Source organism: Tamandua tetradactyla, chromosome 5 (genome assembly GCF_023851605.1).
Source record: "Tamandua tetradactyla isolate mTamTet1 chromosome 5, mTamTet1.pri, whole genome shotgun sequence".
NCBI classification, from domain to species: domain Eukaryota; kingdom Metazoa; phylum Chordata; class Mammalia; order Pilosa; family Myrmecophagidae; genus Tamandua; species Tamandua tetradactyla.
Window position 1 is genome coordinate 157308671 of NC_135331.1, and position 14524 is coordinate 157323194.

At 39.7% G+C, this 14524-nt stretch overlaps 1 long non-coding RNA gene and 1 pseudogene across 1 annotated transcript in view; one reads left to right on the forward strand and one right to left on the reverse strand.

The window, feature by feature from the left end:
• The window catches only part of LOC143682836 (uncharacterized), a 68171-nt gene that overhangs the window by 41906 nt on the left and 11741 nt on the right, over positions 1-14524 (forward strand). The window contains exon 3 of the long non-coding RNA XR_013175312.1: positions 10989-11101. This is a non-coding gene — a long non-coding RNA (uncharacterized LOC143682836). The remainder of the gene's footprint in view (positions 1-10988; positions 11102-14524) is intronic.
• LOC143682401 (SWI/SNF-related matrix-associated actin-dependent regulator of chromatin subfamily E member 1 pseudogene) lies at positions 13120-14360 on the reverse strand (annotated as a pseudogene).

Below are 14524 nucleotides of genomic sequence, written 5' to 3' on the forward strand. Positions count from 1 at the left end.
GGGTATGAAGTAGAGCGATAATATTCAATCCATTTACTAGGAACCAACTCATTGCAGTCATTCTGCAAGCTGCTTGCTCTGCTTGAGTGATGACACTGTGAGTAACTATTCCCAGGAAAGGATCTGGGCTCATTTCCATTCTGAAGGGTTGATAGAAAACATATCCAAAAACAGTGGTCATTTTGTTGGCGGGGTTGTCTTATTCCAACTGTCTCCGGTAGGAGAAGAGAGCAGCATTTTATCTGTCCTTGGGGAAAGTCTTGCTGCCCTGTCAACCTTCGACCTGATTGCCAGTGAAGTGCAGTGGTTGAAACCTTTCATATATTCCAGAGGCTTCCCCTCCCTCCCCTGCCACATTTATGCAAAGGCTGCTTTTTGTAGACAAGAAAGGGCATCTGGTTCAATTTTGGCCTCTGCCTCTAACTGGGTGTGACCTTGGACAGGTCACTTTGGCTCTTTATTTTGTGGTGTGTAAAATATTGGGATTGGTTAGGTAGCCTTCTAGGTCCTTTTCTGTTGCACCCTCCTGGTCCCTGTCATTGTATTTAGTGTTAGGCTTATACAGCAGCAATTTTTTGGGAGTCAGTACTGACTCAATCTTTCCTTCTGATGTCTTGAGAAAAAACTGCCTTGCTGGAGTCAGGTCTCTGGTGCATGTTGGTTCAGAGGGAGGCAAGTATATTTCTGTAATTTGCAGATATTTTGCTTATCCTAAGCATACTTTAGGCAAAAATATATTTTTGGCTTATTGGTCTTTAGTGCTCCCAACATCTACTTTTTGTGCCTTTTCCTTCCTGGGATTAATCTTCTTCTACCTTTCTACTTCCCTCTCTTTTTAGAAAAGTCGCTATCGATCAGTTAGATCTTAGAGAGAATTTTACATTAGAGTGTTTCTTCCCATGGAGATGTATACCTACCAGGTATAAATATAACATGCACACATCAAAAATAGATGAATCATCAAAATAGATGAAACAGGTTTATGACTATTGCATACCTACATGTATAAATGTAACATGCACACACATCTGTGATTTGTTGAATGCTGACTTTATGCCTAATCTCTGGGCTAACCACTTCCCTTCAGCAACTCGTTTAATCTGTATAACAATCTTTTGAAGGGGATGCTATTATCTCTATTCTGTAAATGTAGTAACTGAAGTTTAGAGATTAATCAGAATCGAATTCTGTCTGACTCCACATTCCCTATTCTTAATCTCCACAGTGACTATTCTGGTTAGATGGGCAGACTTTGTCACATTTTAGGAACTCTCAGCCAGCAGAGAACGATGCGTGTGCTGGTTTGAATCTGTTGTGTACCCCAGAACAGCCAAGTTCTTAAATTCTCATTCAGTATTGCTGGGTGGGAGCTTTTTGACGGTTTCCATGGAGATGTGACCCACCCAGGTGTGAGTGGTAATTTTGATTAGATGGTTTCCATGGAGATGTGTCCCCACCCATTCAAGGTGGGGTTGCTTACTGGAGCCCTTTAGGAGGGAATCATTCTGGAAGAAGTTTTAGAGCCACCGGAACTGGGAGAGCCCACACAGCCAGAGACCTTTGGAGATAAAGAAGGGAAATGCCCCTGGGGGAAAGAAGCCAGGAGAGAAAGCTAGCAGAGGTCGCCATGTGCCCTCCCAGATGAGAGAAACCCCGAACTTCATTGGCCTTTCTTTGGTGAAGGTAACCTCTTGTTAGTGCTTTAATTTGGACATTTTCATGGCCTTAGAACTGTAAACTTGCAACCTAATAAATTCCCCCTTTTAAAAGCAAATCCATTTCTGGTATATCGCCTTCCAGCAGTTTACAAACTAAAACAGTGGAGTTTCTGGAAATCCTGACATCTACCTTATAACTACTGCTTCCTGTGTATTTTTGAGTCTGGATCCCTTTCACAGTCATTTGTAATCTTAATTTAAAAAACTTAAAAAAACTTCAAAAATTTTTGCATAGATATTCTATGGAAATGATTTTTAAAAAAAGTCTTAATTTAGAAATTTATGTTATTTAAGACTAGATTATAAAGTTCATTTAAAATTCAATCCCATGGCTTCATAAAATATGAAAGAAAATTTTTATATCTTTTTTATATGTGGTAACATGTGCATAATTTACTTTAAATTAATTATGTGACAAAAAGATAATTTATAGACAAATTAGTAAATGACAATTACTTTTGTCTTGAGATACTTATTATATATTTGCTTAGATAAAGAAGTCTAATTATCTTACAGCATCAAAATAGATGAAACAGGTTTTATGACTTTGCAATTCTAGTAGTTTGGGCTTAAACCATTTAATTCATTTTTCATAATGTGCATTTTATTTCTACGAGATAAAATAAGAGAGAATGCTTTGGGCCACTTCCTACTTTCCTGACTGACAAGTAAGCAACCAGGTAAGCTGATCCTAATGAATACACCTATAGTCAGGAAATGTCAAGGACAGTTGCAAAGCTCCTTGACACATCCAGAAAAATGTCTCGAAAGGTAAGAACTGCATATTTGTGGGCAGTACTATCCTCAGACCACAGTGAGAGGGTCCCTATTCTGGATCTGCTCTGGACCTCTTTTGGCTTTACCCCTCCCCATAGATGAAGAGTCCTTGGGGCCACGGCAATGAGCCCACCAGAGCCTGGGTCCCCAGGAACTTCTTGCCCAAACAGCCTGGACCTGCTATAGAGCAAGCATAGCCCTTCACTCTGGGTTCCTTTTCTCAAGGCTGAATGCGGCTATTGATTGGCCTGAGGAGTGGCTAGAGTACTATTTGGGGTGGTGGAGGACAGAGCCTCGATATACCAGCTGCGGTGAACAGTGCATGCGGGAACGCGTCTAAGGAGAAGAAGCAGGGTATGGGCACAGGAGGGTGAGCAGGTGTATCCCAACACAGCCTCATCTCAGAACGGGGCCATGAGCATCTGTTTTAGTTGGTAAAAGCTGCCAGAATGCAACACACCGGAAACAGAATGGCTTTTTCAAAAGGAAATTTCTCAAGTTGCAAGTTGTTTTAGTTTGCTAACTGCCAGAATGCAATATACCAGAAATGGAGTGGCTTTTAAAAAGGGAAATTTAATAAGTTGCTAGTTTACAGTTCTAAGGCTGAGAAAATGTCCCAATTAAAACAAGTCTATGGAAATGTCCAATCGAAGGCATCCAGGGAAAGATACCTTGGTTCAAGAACGGCAGTGACATTTGGAGTTTTTCTCTCAGCTGGGAAGGCACGTGGCAATGTCTGCTAGCTTTCTCTCCAGGCTTCTTGTTTCATAAGGATTCCCTGGGGGTGTTTTCCTTTGGCATCTCCAAAGGTCTCTGACTGTGTGGGCTCTGTTGGTTCTGAAGCTTTTTCCGAAATGTTTCCCTCTTAAAGGTCTCTAGTAAGCAACCCCACTCTGAATGGGTGGGTCACATCTCCATGGAAATAATAAAAAAGATCCCACCCAGCATACTGAATGAAGATGCTGGCACAGCATCTCTTTCTTCCCCTCTGGGGTTTCTCTGACACGTGTAGCTGGTACATCCCTGGTCTAGTGACTGTTGGCACTCACAAGTGTCTGTAGGAGTCAAAGATTGACAAGTGGGGATGGGGATGGGAATGGATAACTCCTTCTTCTTCAAGCCAAGTTCTGAGATGTACTTCAAAAGGCTCCTTGGATAGTCCTGCAGGATTGAGTTAACAGTGGTCCATTGCTCTTGGAGAGGCTCTCCCTCCTTTTCCTTCCAGCTTCTGTAGCTGCCCTCTCCTGCATTCTGCAACCTGGGATCACTTCCCACATAGACTGGATGTACTTAAGCCTTTGTTTAAGGTTTTGCTTTCAGGAGAACTCAGGATATAACAATAAATCAAAAACTCCTTATGATGTCATTTTTTAATTGATGCATTTTGAATAGAAACCAAGGCAGCCCTAATGTGAGAAAGAACCCTGAGATGAAACATCTGGGATTCTTTCCCCTATCTGAGAGCTCTAAGTTAGTTCATTTGCAAGTATACTGGCTACAAATTAATCCAGAGAAACTTGACAATATCATGAACACGTAATATATGTACTTGCTTGTGCCAATTTGAAGCTATTATGTACCCCAGAAAAGCCATGCTCTTTAATCCTGATTCAATATTACTGGGTGGGATTTTTCTGATTGTTTCCATGAAGATATCACCCACCCAATTGTGGGTGGTAACTTTTGACTAGATGGTTTCCATGGAGATGAATCTCCACCTATTCAAGGTGGGGGTGTTTACTGGAGACCTTTAGGAAGGAACCATTTTGGAAAGAGCCACCAGAACCAGAGACCTGGAGCAGAAGGAAAATGCGCTCTTGGGAAGCCTTATGAGATGAGGAGAGAAAACTAGCTGACATCACCATGTGCCCTCACAGCTGAGATAGAAACTCTGAACTTCATTGGCCTTTTCTTTGGAATTAATGTATCTTTTCCTCAATGCCTTAATTTAAACATTTTCATGGACTTAGAACTATAAACTTGCAACTTAATAAATTCCCTTTTTAAAAGCTGTTCTGTTTCTGATGTATTGTGTTCTGGCAGCTTTGGCAAACTAAAACATTGCTACAAAGTTTTAAAAGTACAAAAGCAAATTTGATGAGGGTGGGCCATGGTGGCTCAGCAGACAGAGTTCTTGCCTGCCATGAGACCGAGGTTCGATTCCCGGTGCATCCCATGCCAAAAAAAAAAAAAGTAAATTTGGTGAAAACAAAATCTCTTTTCCATCCACGCTTTCCCAGCTGTCCGTTTCCCCTTGCCAGAGGGCGAAAACTGCCTCCAATTTCTTTTGTGCCCTCTCAAAGAGATGTTCTATGCACAGGAAAGTATATATATTCATTGGACAAATATTTATTTACTTATTGAATATATGTATTTATATATTTACAGAAGTGGTTGGGTATTCTTTTCTGCACTTTGTTTTTTTTTCACGTAAAAATGTTACCCGGGTAATTTTGATTAATAACAGATGATAGGCAAAGCTCTCTGTTACTAACAGTGATGACAGCCCAAAATAGATTTATCATTACTTTTTATGCGTTTGCATTTTAGCTCCTTTAGGTTAAAAAGTGGCATTATATGCCAAAAAATATAATACAAGAGTATTGGCATTTATAATTACCCACATGGTTACTTTTACTGAAAGTCTTTATTTCTTTATGGCATTTTGAACCAGTTAATGTCCCTTCCTTTCAGTCTGAAGAATTCTCTTTAGCATTCTAGTAGGGTTGGCTAGTGTTGATGAACTCCCTTAGCTTTTGTTTCTCAGGGAATGCCTTGATTTCTCCTTCATTTTTGAAAGGGAGTCTTGCCAGATATAAAGTTCTTTGTTGGATATTGTTTTCTCTCAGCACTTTTAAGTATTCAATACACTGCCTTCTTGCCTCCATGGTTTCTTAGGAGATACTGGCATTAATCTAATTGGGATTCTCTTGCATGTAACATGTTGCTTTTCTCTTGCAGCTTTCAGAATTCTCTCCTCGTCCTTTGCATTCAACAATTTAATCAATATGTGACAGGGCATACTCTTATTCAGTTTTATCCCGTTTAACATTCTCTGGGTGTCTTGGATGTGCATATTCATGTCTTTTGTTAAGTTTGGTAAGTTTTCTGTCATTATTTCATTGAATATTCCTTCTGCCCCTTTCTCTCTTTCTTCTCTCTCTGGAATTTCCAAAATGTGTATTTTGGTACACTTGGTAATGTCCCAGAGCTGTTGCGGGCTATTTTCATTTTTAATAATTCCTTTTTTTTTCCTGTTCCACAGACACTCATTTCAGGCGTTTTGTCTTCAAGTTCACTAATTCTTCTTCTAGCTCCAATCTACTCTTGAAAATCTCCTGGGAATTTTTCATTTCAGTTGCTATGGTCTTCAATTTCAGTAGTTCTGTTAGGTCCACTTTACAAATTTCTGTCTCTTTCCTAAGATTCTCATATTGGTTATTCATTGTTTTCCTGGTATCCTTTAATTCTTTCTATGTATTTTCTTTGAAAATCTACTTGAGCATTTTTAGATCATTAAAAAAGAACTTTGTTCAGTATGTTCACAGTCTGGTCTTCTTTTTTGGTGTTTTTGGGATTTTTATCCTTCTCCTTTGGTTAGGCTATCATTTCCTGTTTCATTGTTTGTCTTGTAATCTTTTATTGCCCATTGTACATTTTAATGTCTTAAAATGCTAACTCTGGGATTCATTCCCTGATATGTCAGCTTCTGAAGCTTGTAACCAGCTGGTGATATGACAGATTTTCCTGAGCTTTAGCCCTCTGATAGGACCGTCTATCTTAGGCAAACACAAAGGGCAGGGTCCCCTTTGTCTTTTTTGGACCTGCATTTTGTTCTGGGCTTATACTTGCTAATGGGCCAGGAGTTCCCCTGTAAACAGGAGTTTAAGTACCCCATCTAATTCCTAGGAATCAGAACTTCTCCCTCTCCCAGATATTCCACTGCCAAATTTAAAGGAGGTAAACATTTAGAGGGACCCAGACTCTGAACTCTGGAAACCTCTTCTTCTCATCCACCCACCCAGGGAGTATTTGGTATGAGGAATATTTTCATTTCCTTTCTTTCACTCTCTTTATTTGTGTTGCCGCTCTTCCAATATAAAGACATTTGTAAGTCAAACGCTGAAATTGGAGATCTGTCTATAAATAAATGTTTCTAAACAATTGTGCATTGAATTAGGCAAGAAGAATCCAAATGATTCTTAAATTCCTAATTTCTTTGAATTTACAGAAACTTTAGAGGCCATTTGGAAAAATGAGGATATTAAGCTTTTCTCCCCTCATCCTCAAATAAGGCAATTTTCATATATCCATTCTGCTTAGTCGGTGGCAAATCCAAGACTTGAATTTAGATTTTACTACACTCTAAGGAAGAAAAATATATTGTTAAGGCCAGATAATTATTTTTTGTAGAATTGGGGTAAAGGAAATGCAGAAGTCTTTTCCTTAAATCATTTTAGCATAAATAATGTCCCACTGGTCTTTGAGTAAAGAGGGTTTTGTACTATTACCACTGTTTTAGCTTCATTTTAATTAAAGCTCACTGTGCACCTTTCGCCTTATCTTTAGGTAGACATGAACTCCTGTAACAGACTGAAATAAGCAAGGAGAGATAAGATCTCATTATTACTGTTGTTATAAAAAGAACTAAAATTTGTATAGTGCTTTATGTTTATAAAGTGGGTGTACATGGTCTCATTTAATCTTTATACCAGTCTTGTAAGGCAGATTGCATTTCCCAAAACTAGATGAAATATGTATCTATCACCCATGCTATTATTAAAATTCAATGTTCCTTCCATGCGGGAGGTCCGGGTTCAATTCCCAGACCATACACCTAAAAAACAAATTCAATGTTGCCATTTTTCCCATGAAGAGGTAGGGTGGACCTTTGCAATGGCCTCTACCAATGAGGAAGTAACTGCAGAATTGACACTGTGTGATTTCCAAGGTGGGGTCATAAAGAAGAGGAAATGCAACTTCTGCATGGCTCTTTCCCTCAGAATGCTGCTTTAGAGTTACCATAGAAGTCTGGCTGAAGTCACCATGTTGGAGAGACTATATGGAGAGACCATAACTACAAGGAGATACTGGGGTGTCATAGTGACTCAGCCTCCATCTGTTTTAGTCTTCCCCAGCCCAGATATCCAAGTAAGGAAGACCTTGAGATGATCTCAGCCACAGCTGGTGTCTGGCTGCAATTTCATGAGAGACTCTGAGTTAGAGTTTCCCAGATGACTTGGGAGAGAGACTTGAACTTCGTCAGCCTTTCCTGAGTGAAGATGCTGTTAACTGAGTACTTAGATACGAAAAATACTCGTACAGCTTCTGAACCATCAGCTCAACTAAGTTATGCCAGCACTGGACGAGAGTTCGCAGCTTTTTTTGCCAAGAAGAAACCTCAGAGGCCAAAAAATTCTCTTTTCAAGTTCGAATCATCTTCCCACGCTATAAGTATGAGTGCATATTTGTGAGAACAGAGGAGGGACTTTATAGTAGAAGTGGAGAACTTCAAGTTCCCAAGTGTTTAATTAAAAAATCCAACCAGTTTCCAGCTTACTTGTGGCTGCATGGTAAAAGGTCTTCCCATTAAAATAGTGGAATAATTGTTTCTTGCATTCTCAGTCTTGTCCAAAAATGATGATAAATGCTTTAATCAGATGAATTAATGTGTATGTGTAATAAAGCAATACAGCAGAAAACCCTACTGTTCAATAAGCAATAAAACAAAACTAAAATGGAAAAAAAAAACCATGAGAGAGAATAATTATTGTTTTAAGCCACTATGCTTTAGAAGGATTGTTATGTAGCTATAGTGACAGTAACATATGTTATTATTATTACCCCCATTTAACTGTTAAGAACATTGAGATTCAGAGACTGGCTGAAGTTCTCATCAAGTGGCGGGGTGGGATTGTGCACCTGTTTCTTGTTACTGTGGGGGATTGTTACGTCTGCTTCTCTCTGCCAAGTAAAGGTACAGTGCATGTGCAGTTTCCCTCCTTAGTTGATAGGGATTCAATTAAATAAATGTTTGGAGTGATGACTTCTTTCTCTCTGGATTCCTAAGATTCTCATCCACCCCACACCTCTCTCTGCACCATACCTAGCACAGCCATGGTTGCTGTGCTCTACAACCACTCATCTCTCAGGGTTTGGAGCGTACAATGTTACTTTGGCTTGCCCATGTCTCTGGCTTTAATCAAGCTTCAGAAGCCATGTAGTGGTACTACTTTAAGGCTGTCATCGGGAAGGATCTTCCTGTAGTAAAGAAGGACATTTTGCTGTTTTTATATGGGCTGCTTATTTAAAGCCATGGTAGCCTGGCACCTGTGTCCTAGTGAGACAATTCAATAAGCTTGTGAGTGGGTAGAGAGCCAGTCTAACAGATGGTCATGAGAGGAGGGACCATGCACCATATGATCATCAAGTGTGCTTGCCCAGAGCAGGAGTCCCTGCCAGAAAGGTCCAAATGCCTGCCCTTAGAATTGGAGTCTTAATTTACTAGGATGCCTGAAAAAGGAAAAAAAAATGCTGGGAAAAAAATCAACAAGAGCATCACATTTCTTATTTGAGCTTGGAACAGAGAGGAGAAATGAGCCAGGATAAGAAAGGACTTTTGGGAGTCACAGTGCTCAGTCATAAGGCACTCACTGTAGAGCTTTATCTCCTGGGTTGATCATAGCCTGCCACAAAACTAGAGTGTGAATGATTTCTATCCATGCACAGAAGTGGTATCCCAGGTCATTAGGTTTACCAATGAGACGGTTCTGGAAATACCTGAGGCAAGGGGAGGCCAATGTCTGTGGTTCACCGTTCTGGAAATAGAAGTTGAAGCAGATTAGCAGGCACTTAGGCTGGGAGACTCATTAAGACCCTGACTGTAAACACCCTGTCTCCAGAGCCTCCTTCCCTTTCCTCTGTCCTTTGGAGATCTAGATGCTTCCTAGTTCAGATCTGCCTAACCATGTTCTTTCAAGAAAGACTAAGCCCATTGTAGTTTCTAAGTATTGTAGAAACTAACCCATGGTTTTTCATTTAAAAATGTCTACCCCCATTTAATCTTTAGAATTCATTCAGTTATTTTCATCAACAGTTTATTTATCTTCTCTCATTTTATAAGATGATATGCTCCATAGTGGTAGAGATCTACAAATAATTAAAACAGTCTCAGAATTCAAAGGCTTTTCCATTTAGTGAGGAAGAAAAATCGTTCAGAGGTATATATGAAGCAGATGGACAGTGCTTTAAGAGGGAACAATGTGCAATGGGGAGTAAGAAGAGAAAAAGAGGAACAAGTCACTTGTGGCTTTAGCTGTGCCTGCAGGACAGCATTTAAAAAAATTGTTATTGTTTATTTCTCTTTATAAAAGATATGTTTATTGAATAAAATATTCAAAAGTAAAATAAAAATAGCCAAATAGTATGAAATAAAAATTTTCTCTAACTTCATCATCCATAGACAACCACTCTACCTGCGCACATGCACACTAACACACACACACACATATTATATTGGACATTTTGTTTTAAAATTTTTTTCACTTGATTGTAACCACCTTACCAGACATTAAACACTTCCTAACATCACTTTAAGTGTATGCATAGTATTCCACTGTATCCATAAGCATCTAACGGATCTTCTCTTCTTGAAGATGGCATGCAGTAGGGTTCTAGCTTTGCTCTCTTCCAGTTAAAGAGCAAAGGATCATTCCCCTTTCATTACTCAGAACTTGCCAGCCGGTGCACTGCAGCACATCAGGTAGATCGCTTGTGACTGTCAGCAGCCTCCTCAGTTTCTCTCCGTGGGAATGCTAATATTACAACTCTGTGTGCTGTGGGGCTTTGCCATGGAAAAATTGGGAGATGGTGCAGTAGACAAAGCGTTTTTCTTCTACTCAATCAAAAGATTGCCTTGCTATATATTCATTCTTATAGTGCCTATAGCTATTTCTGGACTCTTCTATCTATTCTGCTAATCTGCATATACACTTTTGTGCCAACGTACTATTGCAACTATGGTAACTTTATAATCAGCTTTACTATCTGATAAGAGAAATATACCTTTACCCATTATTTTTTAAAACATATTTTGGCAATTCTCAGACATTTATTTTTTCATGTGAACGTAAAAATAATTTTGTTCAGTATATGAAAAAGTTGACATTTCAATTAGAAGTGGAGTATATTTATATAATAATTAAAGATATTTCTATAATATTAAATCTTCCTATCCAAGTGTAAATGTCTCCATTTATTCAGGATTGTTGTATATTCTTTGATAAACTCTCTAATTTCTTTAACTTAGGCATGTATTTTTCTTGTTACATTTATTTGTAAGCTTGCATATTGTTTTTTGCTACTATGAATGAGATTTATCTTATCCATCTATTTTTGTTTATGTGTAGATATTGCTAGTATGCAGGGGAAATAATTGATTTTTAAATTTATCTTATTTTCAGCCACTTTATGAGATTGTTTCATTAATTCTAGTGGGAATGAGGGTGGAGATACTGTCTTGGTCACCCTGAAGAAGTGGATGGAGCCTCTCTACTCAGAACTTGGTTCGGATGTTGAAATGGGTGATGCCACACATGTACCAAGAGGTAGGAAATGGTCATTATTCACATTATGAAGCTTTCTGGGGAGAGCAGGTGTTTTGGTTTGCTAAAGCTACCAGAGTGCAATATATCAGAGATGGGTAGGCTTTTACAATGGTGATTTATTAGCTTACAAATTTACAGTTCTAAAGTCATGAGAATGTCCAAATTAAGGCATCAAGATGATACCCTCTTGGAAGAGAGGCTACTGCTATCTGGGACACCTCTGTTACATGGGGAGGCGCATGGCTGGTGTCTGCTGGGCCTTCTCTCCCAGGTTTCACTGCATTCAGTTTCAGGCCTCAGTGGCTTCCTCTCTCATCTCCTCTAGGGACTTTTCCTACCAAAGTTCTCCCATCCTTTTCTGTTCTTTAATCTCTCACAATGAACTTCAGTAACAGAAGTAACAGAATTGAGGCCCACCTTGAACGGGGTTGGCCACATCTCAATAGAAATAACCTAACCAGAAGTTTCCATCCATAACAGGTCTACATCCTCAGGAATGGATTAAACGAACATGATGTTTTCTGGGGTATATAACAGCTTCTAACCAGCACAGCAGGGAATGCTCATAAGCAAGTCCAAATATGACTTGAGAGAGCGAGGAGGGATGACTGGATTGGAGTCTTAGGGTTACTAGGGGCCGAGTCTGGGTTGAGGGTTCCCAGGCACAAGCTTAGACTTGCATAGTTTAAACTTCCTGCTGGTGCCGAAGGAGGATGCTCCAGTGCTTTCATATTAGCTTTCCCAGATGGAGGTAGAAGGGAAAGGGGGAATGGTGGAACTTACAAACTGTCAGCAAACATCAAAAATGAAGTTAGATTCACTGCAATTCAACCTAGATGTTTGACTGAAAATGAAATGTGCTGTGTTTCATTTAATTGCATTTGAGTTTGAGTAATCTGTTATGGCACTCTCTGAGGCCCATTGTCTGAGTCTAATAAGGAAAATGAAGTCTCCGTTGAATACCTTGTTCAAAAGCCCAGCATTATGTTTTTTTTTCATTTTAAATTATATTTGGACTTTTAAAAACATAGACCATTAGATGTACAACTTTTCAGTAAAAATCTACTCTAGTTTTTGTGAAGCATACGTATCGCAAATTGTCTTGCTCCTAATCTCCAAAACTTTACTAAGAATTTATCAAAAAGGCAGGCTCTCCTGTGGGCTTGAACTTTGAGGTTTTGAACGTTTTGATTGCTGTAAAACAATTTTAAGTGGATGAACTTAATTCTCAGCTGTTTTTCTTCTGGAATGCATGAATCATTTTTGAAGTTATTTATTCCATTACAAGGTTATTCAATTCCTTAAGTTTTGTGGTCTCTTCTGTCTTTGGAAAACTTGGTAAAAAGGTATTTTTTTCCTGTAAAATTAGATAAATTTATCAGAATGTACTGTATATTAATTATGACAAAAAGCAGTATAGATAACTTGTATGTGCTGTGTTCATTTTAGTGACTATTTCATAAACTACTAACTACTACAACTATGGAGCCAGCCACTATTTCTGGATTAGTCGATCCAAGTGTACTTGAGGGCTACACTCAATTCCTTAACACAACTCTTAGTACCTGACATATTGATTAAAAATAGAAAAGGAAAAGTGAACAAATTCTTATTCAGTATTACATTTTCAAGAAGCTACTCTTTGCAGAAGTGACCAGGAGAGGGGACTTTCAGGGTGCTACTGACGGGGACTGGAAACGTTTATAAAGCATGGCTTTGGTAGGCACCCAAGTGAGCTGTAGAAAGGTGATGGTAAGAGGAGATTCTGCAGCATCAAAGGATAATTCTCCAAAGAGGTGGACATTTTCTCAATCTACATTCTGAGCTTTCAGCAGTTGAGGGCTAGAAATGAGATCCAAAGAAAAGAGCCAACTCTACGACTGCTTAGGAAAAGGTGACTGTAACATTAGGCCCACGATGCTGTGTGGTCCAAAAGCTTCTATTGTTGTGTAACAGGAGCAGGAAAAAAATCAATACACAAACCACATAGCACCATTAAGACTCCCAAAAGCATCATTTCATTTCAGAAAGTATTTAGAACACATAAAACATGGCAACATTTGTTCTTTTTTCTCTTCTTTTGGTATGGGATCTGTTGGTGGCTCCTCCACTGTTGCACTGTGGCTCTCTCAGCCACTGTTGCTATCACGGGTTCCTTCCTCTGACATACTGTCAAGCCCTCTTCCCCACCCTTCTTGCTGTCAGCAGCTGTTGGCCTTCTGTCGTTTCTTTGAGGTGTGTCCCCTCTGTCTCCATCGGAATGCTCTCATCTTCCTTTTCTTCAATTTTATTAGCTGCTTGCTGTTCCTCAGGAACAATACTGCTCTCATTATGCTCAGCTCGATCTGCTGCCTCTTTCTTCCTTTCCTCCTGCCTTTTGCAGGCCTGTTCCTTTGCCTGTGCAATTTCAGCTGTGATTTTCTCCTTATCCACTTCTATTTTCAAACCACATAACCTTTTAAGTTCTTTGTTAAATGAGGCTGTGCTTTCTAGGAATTTCTCTTCTTTTCCTCGTGTCGCTCCTCTCTCTGAAGAAGTTCAGCTTCTCATTTTAGCTGATGAACCATTACGGACTGGACCTGTCGCTTGAGGGCCTGCATTCTGGCTGTTGTGATAACTGACCGAACTTCTGGCACCACACTCTCGCCAAGGATTTCACTGATGAGGCAGAGGTTTCTCTGGAAGCGGGTGTTGACTGTGTGCTTCATTGAAAAGCCATCATCTGGCTCTTCAGCAGGCTGAATGCTCACGGAAGGTCCTCCTTTCTCCATGTGAGCCTGAATCTGCTGAATTTCTTCTTCTAAAGCAGCTTCTGCGCGACTTCTTGCATTTATGTAAGCAAGGTGTGCAGGGGAGTTAGGACAGGCCTTCATAGATTCATTGTGCTCTATCTTTTCTGCTTCCTATTTGTCTAAATACTTTTGTTTCTCTTCACCAGTGAGATCTCACCACATGCACCAATGATCTTGCCAATTTCCCACAACTTTAGGTCAGGGTTGGAAGTCTTTACTTCATCTCAGACCTTTCTCCTGTACCTCATGTAGGGCATAAGGCGCTTATCTGATGGCTTTGGGGGTTTTGGAATAGTAATACCAGAGGACGCCATGACCTTGAGGTTGGTGCCTGTGTTCAGTCCCAGACTGTAGCTGTTGTGGACAACATGGCCATATGGGTCGCGTCCCACAAACCCTGGTGTGCTGGGCACTTGTGTTGCAGGAGCTGGGGTGGGAGGTGGGGCATAAGATAGTCCTTTTGACATTTTGGAAGATTAATTCTCAGTTCCTTAAGAATGAATATGAGACATTGTGGGCAGAAGGAGCGCCTGAAGGTCCTGTGATGCTTTCCTTTGTCCTAGAATTATGTATTTTAAGCAGTAAAATGAATACTTTGGTGACAATCAATAATATAACACCGAAGGACGTA